Below are 7,457 nucleotides of genomic sequence, written 5' to 3' on the forward strand. Positions count from 1 at the left end.
ATTTATAATGAATTTATGTGTGTATACATATATGTATGCATGTATTTTTATTTTCAGAGAAATGTTTATTAAGTATTGGGTTGGCCAAAAAGCTTGCTTCAGTTTTTCTGTTCTTAGGGAATGAAGTTTTTGGCCAACCCAATATTTACCAGCCTATTATTGTAGAGGTAACTTGTACTCTTTGCTAAGAAAACAAGGAAGCAACTATTGTAGAGTTTATCTGTATTCTTTGCTAAGAAAACAAGGAAGCAACTATGCTTAGAGCCAGAATGTGCTTAAGTGTGTGAGACTATCTGGGTTCAAATCTAGTTCTGGGTAACTCTGAGTATTTAATTTTATTGTGACTTAATTTCCTCAGTCTGTACAACCTACTTCATATGACTGTTATGAGATTTAAATGCAGTAAGTAATGTACAAATAACACTTAGAGCAGAGTCTGGTGGTACATACAAAATTATTATATTTTCATTATTAGAATGAAGCGAACAAGGGCCTTAACTTCTGTTCATAAAAAGATCTTCTGAACTTTTATCCACTGGTAAAAAGAAAAGAAAATGATGCTCGTGGGGAAATAAAATGGTGGGTCTTGGTTGTTGAGAGAAGGTTGGCAGATGTGTTCTGATTTAAAATTGGTTTTCTGTTCTGATTTGGTGCAAGGAAAGAATGAGACCAATGATGGATACTAGTTTTGAGCCTTCACTCTTTCTTCCCAGTCGCATGTCTAGCTCTTGCCCCTAACATCCTAACACCGAAAGACATCACATTCTAGACACAGCCTTGAAGTGTGAAGGGTTAGGATTAGTCTATCGGCACCACTCCAAGTGGTGGCTGGGGTGTTAAAGTCTCACTGACTCTTATACAACATTTGAGGGGGCAGATGAATTTCAGGATTCAGAATTTGGGAGGTTTAGAAAGCTCTATGATGCATATATTGTCTATTGTGTCAAAATCTTCAATAGGTTTTGACGCAACAACTGCAGTCAAATACATGGATATTTCTGTGGTGAAACCATTTAATATTTTCACCAGGTCACACAAATAAAGACTATAAATAGTCTCACGTCAGTTCAGGTCAGGCTTCACTACCAGATGAGTTCAGATCAGGTGAAGTATTGCCAGCAAATGAGTAATGAAAAAACTTGTGGGTTTGGAAAATGGCTGTGGCCAAACCTGGCAAGTCTGCCCAGAGGACTGCCACCCTGGGAATGAACATGTTTTTGTCTACACTTTGTATAGTTTTGCCGGCCTGCAGCCCAGTCCTCTGTTCCACCCATGTTCCACTCCCTGGTTCCTCCTCCTCCTCCCATCAGGAGATTTCTAGAGGGAAGAACTAGGACATGTACTCCTTTTTCTTCACGTTATTCAGTAGCATTTTTATCATCTCCCATTCCTACCAGACAAGGAAAGAGGCCTGAGATTGTGTGAGTTTGACCTGGAAGTTGGGTTATATAGGATACACTTGCCTGGCAGAGAGACAAAGAAATAGCAATGGGGTAATCCTATGTATTTGCAGTTTCCCGGGAAAGGTAATGATTCAGTTATGGAAGATGGTTTTTATGATTTGCAAAACCATAAATTCTGGATCTTGGGGATGACCAAATTCATTTAGAAGCTGATTCTGGGGATCGATTTGGATTTAACCTAAAGTCTCGGAATGGAGTTTCAAAGCCAAGCATCACTTCTGGGAACTTGGCTTTAACAAAATCAAGAAATAGCACAAGGGTGTGAAGGGACCCTGTTAGTGGTTGTGTTACGATGTAAACCTTTGTTTACATGTGGGCAGAGGCTGACACCCAAGAGAGTTGAAGGACTGGCTCAAGACCGCAGAACTAGGACTCCTTGCTGGACCTCCTGACTGATCCTGTTTGAATTTGGCCGAGAGAATAAGAGAAGCTGATAGCAGGAAGAGAACATGGATTATGTGCACAAGCCAGCCACCTCTCTTCCTTCTTTATGTAGCCCGGAGAGCTTAAAGGAGCTGGAGATACGTTTGCTGCATTAACCTTCTGCGGTGGGCAAGTGTCTCTTCCTGACTTTTAAAAATGTGAAAATGATTCAATAATAATTCAAGATCCTGGCCTGGGGCTTATGCAGAGATTAGAGAGAATGCTTATAAAGTCTCTAGCACATATTTTCTACCAAAGAAATGGTGGAAACTGTTATATTAAAAATAAGACCAGTTAATTGTTTTGACATTTGATTATGTGTGTGTGTGTGTGTGTGCGTTTAAAAGACCTTCCTAGACAGAATTTCTGGAAAATTGGGAAAATGGGAAAATTTTCAATGCTGTCACTTCCAACTGTGACAGGCAGCCCAATCACAATGAAATAATTATGATTATTAGTCTCTCAGGAAATGCATTGTGTTTCTATTTATATGAAACTGGACTAAGGATTGTTATTATGCTGCCTTATGTAATGGAATTACTCAGATTTCAATAACTTATCTTTAAATACAACATGATTTTTGTCTTGTAAGGCATTTTGGATGATTTGGATGCCAGCATTTTAGAAGTGACACTGATGTTTCCAGGATCTTTTGGAAGGAGGAAGTTCACATCATCACGGGATGAAGCCACCAGAGAAGAGTCAGAGAGGGGATTCCAGGGCTCCCACCCCAGCCAGCCGGCAAGCCTTCCTTTTGGTCTAGGATCACTCTCTACTCCCTCTGCCCTCTTTGTCGGCCTCCGACAGGAGAGAAACAATGGAGAGGTGAGAGGGAATTTGCTAGTCTTAGACCCAAAGCCTGGAGGCAGCTATATGACTCAGTAAATGATTTGTCATCAAGAGGAAAAGTGACAGGGCTGGACTGAATTCATCAGACTTTTAATTGAATATCTATTATGTACTATGTGTTAGCCATAGAGTTGACTAATTGGTTCATCAAGTTCACAAATATTCCCACAGAGTATTCTAAGCTAACGACATAAGAAGGTTAACGGCATTCCCTCATAATATCCTCTATGATGAAAATTGCACTTACTTGCCACTTTGCCCTGTTGGTTCTTCTTCCAGATTGACCCACAACCACAGAAGATAAACTGGGTCTTCTTTGATAATAAAGTGATTGTGAACGATATCTGAGGTCTGGGATCTACAGTGCTGCTCTTTTCATTCTAGAATCCTGTCCAGCTCATCACTTGAGCCTGGGGTCAGTGTGGTGGTTTTTCTGCTGATTTGTCTAGAGTATCCTTTTCAGAAGTTTAAAAAGCAGAAGCAGGAGTAGATTTTAACTTTAGAAGGACCAAACTCATAGGAACTGGGTAATTTATAATTTTTATAGAAAACAATATTTTAAAATTTTACTTTCAAAGCTATCCACCCACTTACCTTTGACTGATTAGCTACATCATCTAGGGTTCAAGATAGATTTTAGGAAAATTCTACATTTTATTTTTCTCATACTCTAAGACATCATAAAATAGAATAACATTTTTCTCATTTGGGCATGAAAAAGATTTATGAGGTTATGTGTGTTCTGAAAATTTTAAAATTGTAGAGTAAATAAAGAGAAGAGTGAGAAAAATAAAAATAGGGCTAATAAAACAGAAAACTTTGAGAAAACAAGTGTGTGAAACAATGTTATATTTTTACAATTGTTAGGAAAAATAGGCATATAATTATGCCCTTTGGCCAATTCTTCTATCATACAAACGACTACCTTCTAAAGTATTTAATGTGTAAGAGTTCTGATTTTATATGTCAGATGTCATTACTTGGGCAGAGTTTTAAGAAGGAACTTTCTACTGAAAGGAATTTATGGTTCATACAAGTTATTTTTGAGGAGCCAACTATTTAAAATAGTAAGTACATGTACAAACAACAACAAAACCCTGACTAAGGGATTTTAGTAAACCTTGGATCTTTATTTTCAATGTGAAGTTGTTTAAGATGAGAATGAAGAAAATTACACTGGATTATATTTAGATATTTATGATATGTTTGAAAGTTGAAAAGCAACTGTAGGAAATAAAGAAATGCTTTTTCTCCCTCCCATTTAATATTTTAAAAGGAATTTAAGTGCCTTAAAAAGCAACAGTTGCTTTTTGACGGTAATCTTTTCGGCAGGCATGGAAAGGGGAAGCCTTATATCTTTGTATTTTTAGTTCCTAACAAAGGGCGACTGTGCTTGACTGGTGAGAACATTAACCCCCATCTGCCCTCAAATGTAATCTGTGGTCATATTGTGCCAACTATACTGGTGAACACTCACAACAATTAATTATCTGAGGTTCCCCAAACATCTGGACTTTTGGCACCCAGAACCAAAACATCTGGACGTTTGTTGGAATTTGATGCTTGTTTTCCGAGTTTGACATTGTGTCAGAATAATCATAGCCACTGAGTACTTCCTATGTGCCAGAGCCAGGCTAAATATTTTACCTGCCTTCGCTTGTTTAACCCTCAACAAGTGAATGAGTCCTGAATGATGAATACATTCATTTCACAGATGGGGGTTCTGGGGCTCAGAAAGGGAAGAGCAGAGCTGAGGGGAAGACCCCTGTGGTCTAATGATAAACCCTGGGCTGTTAACTATATCCTGCACTGTTGCCAGACAACTACAACTATAGAGGGTCAGAACAACCAATGGTACAGATCCAATATGGGGCTACACTAAAAGAAAGGGAGACTGCGTAACATCTAAGTGAAAAATACTACTCAGAAATATAACTGTTGCTAACCAATTTGGTAATCTGGCGGAAACTTGTCCTTTTCTTGAATTACTCTGATTGAAATTAGAGTTCACTGAACTTTGAAAAATGCACCTGATAATTCTGTATTCCATGGATTACACTTTGGGTAATAAAATAACTGAAAACAGTTGCATCTGCTTTGTCAAGTTAAAGAATTGAGAACATGAAAAAAAAAAAGTACACAAAAACAAACTGAATAAAGTTGAGAACTGATGCCTCGATTCAAGATGAATATTCCGGTTCTTGTTCATAGTTGCTATAACCTGAACTACGTAATCATAAATTATTTAACGTCTTAAGCCTCAGTTTTCTCATTTTCAAAGGCAAATAAATAACAAAACCTACTCATCCTACTTTGCTGAAGGAGGGGATAAAATAATGCACATAAAAATACTTTAATCCAGTGCCTGGCTCAGAATATGGTCTCAAAATGTTAGTTACTATTATTATCATAAATATTTGTTATAACTTAAGCTAGTACGTGAGGGAACTGGAATCCAGAACTACACCTGACGCTTCCCCCTGCCAGCAGGAAGCCACTGGAGAGTAGGGCAACCTCAGGCAACTTTCACCCTCTCTCCTTGTTTATAGATACTCACAGGCAAGAACGCAAGCTTCACTTCCTCTGCTCCTTCTGCCCCCTGCTGGCTGGGGGTAGGGGCAAGAGGCTATGGAGGAGCTGAAAATCAATTTGCCTTCCTGCCTACTCCGTTTCACCTCTCTCTGCCAGGGCTTCAGATTTCTTTAAACATTAAATCTGAATAACCCTAACTTCCTACAAAAGGATGTGAGAGCATGAATATAATCATTGCCTCTTTAGTGCTGTAAAGTTTTACGGTTATGTAGAAATTCAATGTTAAAAATAAAACCTCAAAAACTCACTGATGAAATTTCTCTGGATAAATAATTAGTTATGCCCAGAGACATATTGAGGGGGTAGTAGATTTTTAGACTTTTCAACACAGACAGCTGGTTTACGCATCTTCAGCATTTAGAGCTTTCTGAGGAGCATTATATAATCTTAGTGCAGTTACCAAATGAAATAAGAAATTCCTCGTTTGGCAGATGGAGCCTGCATATCGAGTTCATAAACTCTAATACTTCTCCCAAGTCCAAAATCAGAGACAACCTGCTCCAAGTCAGTTTCCCATTTGCACTTAATTAGGGAGTGTGTTTTGGAGGTCAGTGAAAATCAGTGGAGTACATTTTCATAATAACTTTCCTCACAATAAAATTATTTTGGAGGCAGCTCTCCAACTTTTTCTGGAATGAGGGCAAGAAAAACGGGGACACAGAGTGAAGTTATTGGATACCTTATCTGGAACTGCCCAAAAAGTTGTCTGGGATCCAAAGAACACAAAGTACCTTCTGGATCAAGGGAAAAGAGCCAAACGCTTTTATATTCCCAACAATTTTCATAACTGTGCAGTTTCACACAATTTTAAGGGTTCCAAATACTAGAGAACAAAAACCTTCGCAGGGTTGTAATCATGTTACACTTTTAGAAGTAGAGGCAGAAATCTCCTGGTTAAGGAAAATGTAAAAGTTTGAGTAGGATGATGGTTGGTAGTTAGAACAGATAGCCACACTGTCACTTACTGGATGATCTTGTGCACTTGAGTTTCTCAAAGATAACACAATGAGCCCCAAACATGTTACACTTCATTTAAGAATACACGATATCTTTGTAGCCATACAAAAACATATTACACTTGTGTTGGACTTGTCCTAAAACATTCTAGAGAATCAGAAGATAGATTCTAAGTGACAAACTCTGAGTAGAAAATCTAATCAGAGAGAGTCAATTCCTTAATAGATTAGGAATCTATTAGATTCTGACAGGCTCATAAGTTCTCCCTAGTTGTTTATTTTTCTTCCTTTTTTAAAACTAATATTTTAGCTACTTCTAAATTTCATTTGGTTTTTACAATCCCCACTAATCCAGGAAAACATGGCCAAGATCCACAATTTCTGAATTGTGGTTGATAAGCTTTTATCATAATATAGAACCTTTGGCTGCAATATGTTGAAAAGATCTTCAGCCTCATATACAGAACATGGCTGACCTTTTTGCCTTTTACACACACACACGTGCACACACACACACACACACACACATACACACAACTCGAGGTAGGATTGGTTACATTTATACTGTGTAAGTTCAGTGATAAATTGTCCTGAGATGAAGTCTTGAGGCTTCTAAACCAAATTCCCCTCAAAGGCAGTTCATATGTCAAGTTGCTACATTCACCAAATGACTGAAGTGTAACCATAACCAATGTAGCATGACCAATGCATCAGAGTGAATGCACTATTTCTCTTTAGTCTTTTAATTTGATAGTGATGATAACAGGGAATTTGTCATACTTTGTTTCCCATATTTGGCAGATCATTCAGATTATGGTCTTTACAAGTTACCTGTCTATAAATCACTCTAAACTCAGCTCAGCTGGTATTTTGTTTTTCTGTTAAGAGAAGTTACCCAGTTGGAGATATTAATTTTGTGAAGCTTCAATGTTTTAGGCTGCTGTTGTGTGTCAGGAACTGTGTGGTAGGCAACCTCTGAGATGACCCTGGATTACCCTGCCTCCTGGTATTGAGGCTTTCATGCAATTCTGTCCCTTTCAGTGTGGACTGAACTTGCTGACTCACTTCTAATGAGTAGAATACGGCAGAAGTCATGGGATTAGGTTGTAGAAGGATGGGCTTCCACCTTGGGTGTCCTCTCTTGAACTCTCTTTCTTGTAAGCTTCATGCTGGA

The sequence above is a fragment of the Cervus elaphus genome, chromosome 14 (genome assembly GCF_910594005.1).
Source record: "Cervus elaphus chromosome 14, mCerEla1.1, whole genome shotgun sequence".
In the NCBI taxonomy this organism is placed as follows: Eukaryota; Metazoa; Chordata; class Mammalia; order Artiodactyla; family Cervidae; genus Cervus; species Cervus elaphus.